This window comes from Rhincodon typus, chromosome 18 (genome assembly GCF_021869965.1).
Source record: "Rhincodon typus isolate 14 chromosome 18, sRhiTyp1.1, whole genome shotgun sequence".
NCBI lineage: Eukaryota > Metazoa > Chordata > Chondrichthyes > Orectolobiformes > Rhincodontidae > Rhincodon > Rhincodon typus.
This window is the reverse complement of record NC_063349.1, coordinates 38833899-38846087: the sequence shown is the minus strand read 5'-3', so window position 1 is coordinate 38846087 and position 12189 is coordinate 38833899.

Genomic DNA, 12189 nt, shown 5'->3' with positions numbered 1-12189 from the left:
CCCCCTCTCTCCCTATTTATTTCAGAACCACCTTCCCCTCCCCCATTTCTGAAGAAGGGTCTAGGCCCGAAACGTCAGCCTTCCTGCTCCTCTGATGCTGCTTGGCCTGCTATGTTCATCCAGCTCTACACCTTGTTATCTCTGTGCATTTCAGTGTCTGGGTTTATCAGTTCCAATTGAGGTAATTGTAGGCATTTTTTATTTTTAAAATGTAAAATTCTCAAAGATGTAAATTGAACAGAAGATACAGGTTTCTTCATCCTTAATTGGGGATTCGGTCTCTTTTGATAAAAAAAAAGTTAATTTAAATTTAGACAGACTCTGGTTCATTGATGAGCACATGGCTCCACATAGTCAAATGATTACTGTGGCCATTTTTAAATTGGTTTTTTTTTTCCTATTTGAATCCAATTCAGCCCATGAAATTCCCAGATATTAGAATAAAATGAAGTAAGTTTAAAATCAATGATCCATATTTTATCACAATCATGACAACACAAAGATAGATTAAAAAAAACAAATTGCCAAGAGGATACAGTCTGCATATGGAAGTAAATAAGCTAATTGTATGAGTAAACATTTGGGAGATGGATTATAGTGTGAGAGTTTTACCTTGTCCATTTTGAGAGGATGAATAGAAAAGCAAAATATTATTCAAGTGGAGAGAGATTGCAGAAAATCAAGCTGGAGAGGAATTTGGATGTCGTGATAGTTGTATCACCGAAAGTTAATGTACAAGAACACTGAGTGATCGACAAGGCAAATAGAATGTTCCCCTTTATTGCAAAGGGAATGGAGAAAATAAAGTGGTAACTATCATTACAAGGCCTTAGTGTGTCTACGTCTGGAGTATTATACACAGTTTTAGCCTCTGCTTAAGGAACAATATAATTGCATTGGAAGCAATTCAAAAAGGGTTTACTTAACCTGCTCATTCCAGGAAACAGCTGTCATTTAAGGAAAGGTTAAGTAGATATGCAATGGAGCTTAGAAGCATGGGATGAAATCTTATTGAAACATATACAGTTCTGAAGGGACTCAGAGTGAATGTTGAGATGCTGATTCCTCTTGTCGGAAAGTGTAGAACTAAGGGACATTGTTTAAAATTAAGGGGCTCTCCAATTAAAATGGACAAATTGAGGATTTTTCTTCTCTCAGGACGTTGTTGTACTTTGGGATATTCTTCCCCAGCAAGTGGTGGAGACTGCATCATTGAATATATTGTCATTGACATACCCAGTCATTTTGTTTGATTGACAAGGCACTTCTGGATTATGGTGAACAGGCAGAAAAGCAAAGGCCCCTATCAGATCAACCACGATCTTACTGAATGGTGGAGCACATTTGAGGGAATGATTGCCTATTCCTGTTCCTTGATTTTATGACTCAGATTTTCACCCTTGAGGTAGAAATCATGAATCAGGCCAATTGCCAACATTTCAGTCTCACTTGCTCCCTGGCAGTGCTCACCAAGGTATTTTTATCACACTATTGCAATCAATAGGCTGGAGTTGGGGCTGCTACCTCCCAAAGTAGGTTCAACATGGGAGCAAAGGCAAGCAAATGTCAAGTCCAGCTGGTTTGAAGGTCTACCTTCAATCATAGAGATTGGCCCAGATCTGTAAATGAATGTTAGGTACCGTAACACTTCATAACCTGTGCAGCTCCAATGCATTTTTGTATCTCCCATGCTGATTCCAAGTCTGCCATGAATCCTCCATACTCCTTTCCATCCATCGTATTCCTTCCATGTCCCTCATGCATCTTCCATGACCACCGTATCTGCCATACATACTCCTATTCCCTATGCCGTGGACATGCCCCCATCCCCATTATATTCACACCAAGCTCCCTCTATACCATTATGCATCCTCTATATTATACTCACCCTTTATCCACAATGGGAAGAATTCAGGAACCCTTTAATAACACGGGGAAGTTAAATGCTCAACAAACTGTCATAATAAATAAAATGTCCTTTGAAAACAATCCAATTATATTAAATGCTCATAAAACTATAAACAAAGTGTGAACAAAAAGGGGTTCAAAAAATACTTCAAAGGAAATATAATTCTCTCAGAAGCTCATAAAATTTAATTGCCAAAGATCTGTGGTGAGCAGGTATGATTATTATAAGTTTCCAGTTACATTCTACTGTTTGATATGATGTAAAATACTGTTTGCATGTCCAGAGACAAGGAAACAATGGGCAACGTTAAGGGTTCTCATTCAGTTCTATGCCATGAAGACTGAAAATGGTATTCAATTGCAACCATTTAGCTTTGGTGATCACATTGAATCTATTGTTAGCCAATCCAACATTGAACAAAAAAAAAAAAAAACAAGAAACTGCAGATGCTGGAAATCAGAAACAAAAACAGAAATTGCTGGAAAAGCTCAGCAGATCGAGCGGCATCTGTAGTGAGAAAGCAGAGTTAATGTTTCGGGTCCTGTGACCCTCCTTCAGAACTGCTTTGAGCTAGGAAACGATTGGCATATATGCTGAATGGGGGAAGAGGGGAGGACTAAGTGATTGGTGGAGCTGGAGCCCAGGGAGAGAGAAAAACACATTCCTTCATCTGCCCAACTGTATTTCTCTCTTTTCGTCTCCACCTGTCATTTATTCCAACCCTCTCCCGCTATTCCATCCTGTGAAATATATAAAAACACTTTCGTCGCTAAAATCAGTTTTGAAGAAGGGTCACTGGACCCGAAATGTTAACTTCTGCTTTCTCTCCACAGATGCTGCCAAACCTGCTAAGTTTTTCTAGCAATTCCTGTTTTTAAATCCAGCATTGATAGTTGGTAGAAGAATAGAATTACTCAAGGCAGAGTGGCCTTGCTTGCATCTGGGATATGAATTCTTCTATGCAGCCTGCATCTAAGTATGAAGAGGAAACCTATTAGATTCAGGGCCATCTAGTGTCATGGAAACTGGTCATTAACATGCCTGACATTCTCAATAGATTCCATTATCTCCACTACAGAGAGATATAAAAACCGAAAGAACTGCGGATGCTGTAAATCAGGAACAAAAACAGAAGTTGCTGGAAGCTCAACAGGTCTGGTAGCATCTGTGAAGAAAAAAATCAGAGTTAACGTTTCAGGTCCGGTGACCCTTCCTCAGAACTGATGGTGTCTGGGAAAATGTCGGTTTATATGCAGAAAATAGGGAGGGGAATGGGGTAGGGAGTAAATGATAGGATAGAGCCCAAAGAGAGACAAGAGCAGTTGGATAGACAAAGGAGTTGATAACGATCTGGCTAGGAGGGTGAATAGTTGTTAATGGGGACTGTTAGTGACTAATACGAGGTAGTGTGTAATGGCAGGCTATGTGGTAACAAGGTCTAGTGTGTGGGGTAGGGGGCTAGGTCACGGGAGAGTTTAGGCCTTAAAATTATTGAACTCAATACTGAGTCCGGAGGGCTGCAGGGTCCCCATGTGGAAAATGAGGTGTTCTTCTTCCAGCTTGCATTTAGCTTCTCTGGAACACTGTAGCAAGCCTGAGACAGAGATGTTGGCCAGGGAGCAGGTGATGTGTTAAAGTGGCAGGCAACTGGTGGCTCAGGGTCTGTTTTGTGAGCAGAATGTAAACGTTCTGTGAAACAGTCACCCAGTGTACGCTTTGTTTCCCCAGTGTAGAGGAAACCACATTGTGAGCAGCGAGTGCAGTAGACTAGATTCTGAGAAGTGCAGGTGGAGTGGTGCTTCACCTGGAAGGTATGTTTGGACCCTTGGATAGCTGGGAGGGAATATGGCTGGTTTGTCAATGGCACCGATAATTGTGAACAGAACATTATAAAAAGGATTGCCAATGTTGAAGAAAAATGTTCATGTTTACACCAGGAGAGCAGATATAGCTGTGCACTTAAAAGAAATTGAAATTTAATATGCACAGCTGAGCTTAAATGGAGGAGTTACCTATTTACAAAAACTTTCTTCCAGATAACCCCATTTCCTGCCCTTCTGATCTTTGTATGTGTTAGATGAGTTCAAAAATTGCCAATTAGTAACAACTAAAATTGCACTCAAAGTACATTTTGTTTCACCTGTATCCAAAAAGCAAATCCAGTTGCATATCTGTGATTGTAGCTGCCAGTTGCATGGTGCATTCACACTGTCCATTGGTTGAGTTACTAGTCTCTCAAATAGAGCGCTGTGGAATGATGAAAATAGCCTGAGACAGGAAGAATATGGAAAGCTCTGACAATTAATAAAAATCTTAAAAACAACTAACATTTCCTTGATGACTCCAGGAATGTTTCCTCCAGTACCCTATTCAGAAATACATTCCAGCCTTCCAGGTACTAATTGCTCCTTACAAAAAGAAATATTCAGTGATATCAGTCTTAGACCTGGACTCTTGACCTGAAACTGTGTTTATCTTGAAATTGTCTTCATGATTAACATTTTCAATTTCAATTCTTATCTTTTAAAGTAACCATGACATTTGTCTCCCTTCAAAGCTGATGGGACACAGGCTGTTCTAACCCTTTCTTAGTTCTAAGTCCTCTGACATTAGTGATCAATTGTAAAGCTAATCCCTTGGCTCACAAGCTTTGGGTATTTCCATTGCATCTTAATGACTTCTAATGTATTATTCAGTTGTTTTATAGTTGTTCTACAAATTCTAAAATTAAAACAACAAAAGTGAGGTTAAAAAACTGCCTCTTTAAAGTCTTGTTGAAACCCAAACATGAAAAATATGCAGACTTATGTCAGGTAGGAGATAATAGTAATTTGGGATGATTATTCTCTCGGCCATGGTTGTAATATGTGTGGCTTCTAATTATTATTGCCTTCTGATCTGAGTCAGTCAAATGCTTCTCTTCCACCACACACTACTTTTACTCCTGAAGTCTGATGCAGTCATTCCCTTTAAGTATCCTGAGGATACAGGATGAGAGTGGAGGCATGTTTTTGAATATCAGTTCTCAGAGGTGCTCACTTGGGAACACAGTTACTGACCCTGCTGATGTTTGCAGGACGAAAGGAAGACCTTGAATTTTAATACAACGAGCAGGTACATAATTTGAAGGGGATGTCTAAAGTGCTCATATTGTCCTACAAACATTGCCGGCATTAAGGCAACAGTGAGAGAATGTATTTATTTTGCTGAGGAATGGATTTTCTACAGCGTTCTACCAGCACCTTCATTAAAGTAGGGGATTGGGGAAGGGAGTCACATGCATTCATCTTTTAAATTATGTTCATTTGATTTGGAGATTAAAGCTATATTCCTAATTAGAACATTGAGATGAGCACCAATTTCATCAAGTGACAGCAAAACTTTCATGCTACTACTGATCCCACGCTCGGTCTCTGAGCTAGAGATATGTAAATGCTTGTATTTTCACCTCTTACACCAGTGACCTTGTTTGGAATGTGTATGAAATAACTCCACAGAGGCTGGTATCCCATCGCCAAGTCACCCTTTATTTACATATGGAGGGTCCTTGACACTGATCCAGCTCCCTCAGAGCCAACAGAACCTCTGATGCTCCTGATCTTATCTGTCAGCTAGGGCTCCCTGGTTGGACCAGATTAACAGCCCCACACAGGGAACTCATATTCTATGAGGTCCACCTGGCTGACCTTGTTACACAATCACTACATCCCTCCCCTTCTGAGTCTGAGGACATAGGCCAGTTTTTTTTTTTTTGGTAGATCCTCCTGGGCTGTTTAAGCACCAAATCAGGTTCCTCCAATTTCACCTTGAAGACGTGATGTATAACGCACAATAGTTCTCCTCCTGTGCCTTTGCCATCTCGGAAGAAATTCATTCTCATCTTCAGGCGGCAAAGACATTGAGACGGTGACGTCTGCTGTGTCTAGCTCAGATTCCGTGGTATCGCCAATGCTTGACGGAGAGTGAGAATGCACGAGTTCCAGAACAGTTGGAAAGGCTGTCAAGGAGCCGGGCACACTTTGCTTACTCACTGTCTGCGAGTTTACAGCTTTTGTATGGTTTACGTACTTGTTCAGGATCATTGCGCGAACCCAAACTTTATATGTCACTGGACCTGACCTCGTGTTGACTATGCCCCTTATCCATGCAGGGCCATTCCTATCGTTCCTTTACCAAACTTTGTCCCCTGAAGTAAACTCTTGCTTAGTGGAGTCTTGAGTCTGGCATTGGCATTCCAGATGCCATTTCACCCCCATCCCAAGGCTCAGGAAGGTCAGATGTAACTTGGTGCGAAGTCTTCTCCCCATTAGCAACTCTGCTGGAGCTATCCCTGTAGTCATGAGGGGTGGTCCTTTAATCAAATAGGAACCAGGACAGTTTGTTATCGAGAGAAGCTGCAGGCTGTTTCTTTAAGCCTGCCTTCAAAGTTTGGACTGGCCTTTCTGCCAGTAAGGCAAATGGCACTGGGTCAGCCTTTCAGGTGTGTGGAATTGCTTCTTGGTCAACATGCAAGGTGGCCTTGGGTCCTTATCATCCCTCTCCCTACCTGAAAAACTTTGTTTTTTAATTAGGTCTTCACTCAGGCAGCCATTTTCTAATCGCAAAACGTTGAGCTAATCAAGCTGAAATCTTTCTCAGCCAATTTCACCCCTTCAAGCTTGGGCCTGAGCCTTTTACTATAACCAGTGGTAATTGAACCAGCTGCTTCTCATAAGAGAGCAGAACCAAAGTTGTACCCTTAATCTGTACTGGCTGCCCAGTATAGGTTCTCAGTCTAGCCGAGGTCTTGTGTGAACTTAATGGTTGGAGTCCAGAGCAAATTATGTTGAAAACTGGTTTTGCGATCACTGAAACAGCTGCACTGGTATCAACCTCCATTAGAACCAGATGACCATTTAACCAGACATTTATCTTGATGGGTTCTGATTTGGATGTTGCTAAGCAATTTAATTGTACCAAACAAGATTTAGGTGGACTTTCTAATGGTGCGAACTCTCCTGGGTACCAACCTTTGAGTTCTTATATTCAATTTAGGCCTAATGGGACTCTTTTGCTGCCTTGAGTCTGTATGCTGGCAGCAATTACAATAGCTTGCAGGCCCTAGTCCTGAAGAAAAAAAAATAACCACTTGGCAGAGGCTTGGCTTTGATTTGGGGTTTTTTTGTCAGCTGATCTAGACTCCCTCTGTTTAGGATGTGTCCTGAGTAAGGCAATGCAATTGCCTTCACTCAAATGGTGTTCCCTAAGCTTAGTCAGCCTGCTGTTGGTGTCCACTTCCATTGGAATACCCTGCAACTGATCTGCTCCACTTGCCGCATTTTCTAGTGATAAAGCCAGTTGTAGTGCCTGTTTGAAATCCAGTTGGGCTTCAGTTAATAAGTGCTTTTGCATGACGACTCCATTAATCCCACTCTTGTTGCCACTGAAATAATTCCAAGAAGCCAGTATCCTGTCACCAAATCACCCTTTATTTACAGGTGGAGAGTCCTTGACACTGATCCAGCTCCCAGAATGAACAGAATATCTGACCATGAAAGGTGTTGAATCATAGAAGAATAGTTTTCAGCACAGAAGTATGACACTTAGCCCATTGTTCCTATGTTTGCTCCTTCAAAGTGCAATCTGGATGGGTGTAAACATTTCCACTTTGCTTTTAGTCCATCACTGTACAAGTTCCTCATTCTTAAGTACCTTGAAGTCCCTTTTAAATTTATTTATGGAACCAACATTAACCTTTTTCAGGAGATCATTCAAGATCCAACAACTCTCGAATGAAAAAGTCTCTCAATTTCCCATTTAGATCTATTGCCAATTTTTTATTCTTATAGCCTTGTGGTTCTTGATCCAATTACTAGATGGAAGCATTTTTCTCCATTACTTTATCTAAATTTCTGATCATCTTGAAAAACTCTCAGGCCATCTCATAACCTTCTTTGTTCCAAGGAGAACAGCTATAACTTTTCCAACCTCTCCCATAAACTGTACCTTTGACAAAGTTCCTTTACATTTTTAAGGCCATTCTATCTTTCTAGAAATGTGGTCCCAGTTAAGGCCTAGCCAGTGACTATAAAGTTCAAATATGATTTATTTGCTTTTATACAATTTGTCTACTTATAAAGCTTAAGTGAACCCTAATTTATCCAAAGCTACTTTATCAATTTGCTGTGCTGCCTTTAATGGTTTGTGCACACAGTCAGCTTAGCTGGTCGATACTTTACAAAAGTGTGCCATGTATAATTTACTGCTTTTCCAAATTAGTCCTGCATTGGCTATGCATCTGCCCATTTCAGTGTGCTAGCTCATCCTAAAGTCTACACAATCCTCATTACTATCTGTTATTTTGCCAAGTTCCATACTATCACCAAGCTTTATAATGCTGCTCCCTACACCCAAGTCTAGCTTAATTTTAAAAGCTGGAGAGCAATGGATTCAAAATTGACCCTTGGGCAATATCATGCAAACCATCTCCCAGTGTGAAAAATATCCATCTGGTCCACTAAAGTCTTCCAGCTCCAGCAGGCCATATGTCTCAAGGAGAAACCTCTCTCAAATAGCTATGAATCCTTGATTCCATCACATTTATTTATTATAAACAGAACCCAGGAGGCAAGCAGTTACTTGAATAAATAAACTATACACAGTAATGCATCATCTGTGTTAAATGAACAGTGAATACTTTCTATTGACAGTCTTGATACAAATACAATCACTGCTACATTGTACTTGCTGGGAAATGTCACATCTAAAATAAAACATGTGTCTGCCCATCCAACTGTTAACTTCAGTATGATATTGAACTGTATGGAAATTGTGATTTTGTGTGATCATATAAAACCAGGAAGCCTGTTTTACACTACTGTGCTTTTTATTTCCATCAATGCCAAATGAAATAAAAATCAGAAGATGAGAGATGTAAAACAACCTGCTGACTCACTCCAACACATTTTATATTATTGCACAGCATCAAAATCTGGCTGAGTGAATAAATAAATGCTACTAGAGCCTGTGATATCAGTTAACTGATAGACTCTAGCAATATCTCCAGATACTGCCCAGGGGCATAATGCATTGGTCAGTTAGATTCTGATAAGAGTACCATCAGAACATGGTTGTTTGATGTAATATATTTTAGACATACAAAATGAAAATTACCTTTCATATTGCCAAGCTGTAACAACCCCATATGCTGACTTCTACTGAGGCTATGTTCATTGACACACATCTTTATTAAGATTTGTAAAACCAATTTTTGGATCATCCCTGACGATGATCTCCTGTTTTTCCCCCCATCTCCTCTTCATGCAGGAAAAACACTGTTGGTTAAAGCTTGTGACAATGAATAATAGTAGATCTATTGCTCATGAAAATCTTGTCCGCTTTCTCCACTGTTTTAATTCTAAGGCAAGGTGGAGCTAACTTGGAGAGGAATTAATGTGGGCAGTTTGTACATTTCCTATGCTTCACAAACAACTAACAGGCAAAGAAACAATAAGTCTGGTTTCACACAGCATTGTACTTTTTAAAAGTTAGATGAACTTTTTGGTATGGGTAATAAAGCCAATACCTACCACTAATGTAAAATGACAAACTTATTCCTTCTTAACACTCATTTCATCATTTCCTCTCAAAATGAGAGTTAAATTATTCCTTTTGGTATATTTGTTCAACAATGCAGCCTACTTCCTGAAATTTTTGCAGCTTGGGAATGAACAAAACAAACCACCCCACTCGGTGATTAAATATCATTTACCAGATGTTTAACATATACAATAAATTACAGGATAGGAACATATACCTCCTTCCAGGTTCTGTATCATGACTTAAGCACAGGAGGAATAAAATAATTGGAGACCAGTACCTCACCATCAAGTCACCCTTTATCTCTGTAAATAGAATTTATGACCAGCCAGCTCAAAGCACATCCCTCAGCTAAGGAGAGCTTCTGAATTTTCTGTTTATATCTGTCAACCAGGACTCCCTGATTGGCCCAGGTTAACAATCCCAATTAAAAACATCATTATCAATGAGATCTACCTGGCCATGATTCCAATTGTTACAAGGAGATTGGTCTAGATTCATTGGAAAATTAAATTCAGTGTGGAAGCTATTATTCATGTACCAGCAAATACAATGAGAGTTACAAATCACCACAAATTGCTGGATAATTAACAAAACACTATTGTTAGTCCCACACTAATTACAAGAAATTGTTGCATCTGTAGTATTAAAACAAATTACAATTACCATAGAAAGTTAGGACTGGTACTTGATAATACAGGACATTTTCATAGATGAGATTTATAGTTCTGAAATATAACTGAACATTTTCAAACCAGAAAAGGAACAATTGAAACTACGGTCTCATCCCAGGGAGAGGGACTGGTGGTGTTGTGGAAATGTGGAGGCTGTAGGAGGACTGAATGTGCTAGACAAGTGAGCAAAGAAGTGGCAGATGGAATATAATGTGGGGGGGAAAAGTGTGAGGTTATGCACTTTGATATAAAGAATGGAGGTGTACACGATTATCTAAATGGAGAAAGGTTTAGGAGTTCTAATTTGAGATTCTCTTAAGGTTAATATTCAGGTCTAGTTGGTAGTTAGAAAGGTAAAAGCAATGCCAGCATTCACTTCAAGGTGACTAGTGTATATAAGAGCAGAGATATATTGCTAAAGCTGTTTTGAGCTCTGGTCAGACCACATTTGGAATATTGTGAGCAATTTTGGGCCTCATACATAAAGAAAGATATGCTAATATTTGAGGGGGGTCCAGTGGAGGTTCACCAAAAATAATGTGGAGATGAAGAGTATGTTATGTGAGGAGCATTTTGCGGGTTCTGTGTCTATACTTGGAAAAAGTTTAGCCAGATAATCATTGAAACTTACAGAATACTGAGTGGCCCAACTAGAGTGGATGTGGAGAAGATGTTTCCACTAACAGGAGAGACTATGTCCCAAAGACACCACCTCAGTGAAGGGATGCCCCTTTAAAACTGAAATTGTGGAATTTCTTCAGGGATAGAGTGATGCATCTTTGAAACTCATTGCCACAGGGGAATGGGGGTCCAAGTCATTGAATGTATTTAAGACTGAGATAAAAGGTCCTTGATTAGTAAAGGAATCAAAGGTTACAGGGAGAAGGCAGGAGAATGGGGCTGAGAAACATGATCAAATGGTGGAGTAGATTCAATGGGCTAAATGGCCTCATTTTGCTGTTGTATCTTACAGTCTTGCTTGTATTAAAATTGTCCCTCAGTTTTTTAAATTTTTTTTTTCCTTTCTCTCCCTTAATTTCTTTTTCTCTCTCCTTCCCTTTTGGTATAATTTGACCTTAATTCACTCTTAAACATTGCTAAAAGGAGGCAAAAGGTTGAAACACTTTGTCTTCCCCACATCCAGACTAGAAGATAATTATACTTAAGTTATAAATGCTGGTCTGTGATACCCACACCGGTTTCTAAAAAGTAAAAGTGAAAGTTAAGTGAGTATTTGTCCTTTACAGACTGAGACTGCAGAGTTAATAGTAGATAAGAAAATGGAAGATCTTGTTGAAGTTACATAAGCAGGCCTTATCAAACTGATAGGGCTGGAGATCTAAATTGGAATGTCTTGATGGACTTTATCCTCGGGTCATAAAAGAGACGGTTAATGAGGTATTAGATATGTTGGTGTTAATTTTCTAAAGTTTTTCTCAATTCTGGAAAGGTTTCATCAGACTGGAAAGTAGCAAGTATAACCCTTCTAATCAAGAATGGATGGGGGCTGAAAAGGGGATACGACCAGTCAGTTAGCTTATCCATCGTGAGGAAGATGTTATAATAAATTATTAAGAAGATAATTGCTAAGCACTCTTTTTTAAAAAAAAAACAACTCAAGGAAATAAAAAAGTCAACATATCTTGGTGAAAAGTTTAATTAATTTATTGTTGTTTTTTTTTTTGAAGGCATAGAGTCAGGGAATTCAGTGGATAAAGGAGACATGGTTAACATATTGTACTTGCATTTCCAAAATGCACTTGACGAGGTGCCCCATCAAAGGTAATTGTGGAAAATAAAAGCTCATGGTCTTGTGGATAGAAGATGGGCTGCCTGGCCAGCTGAGTACAGAGTATTTGCATTTGAATCTTTTTCTGATTGGCTGATGTGGTGAGTAGGGTCCCAAAGCAGTTTGTGCCAGTCTTCAACTTTTTATACAAATGCCTTGGGTAAAGGAGTTGCAGATATAGCAGCTAAATATTTGCATAATTTTTAATCTCTGATATGCAGAAAGGAGATGTTTTGGAG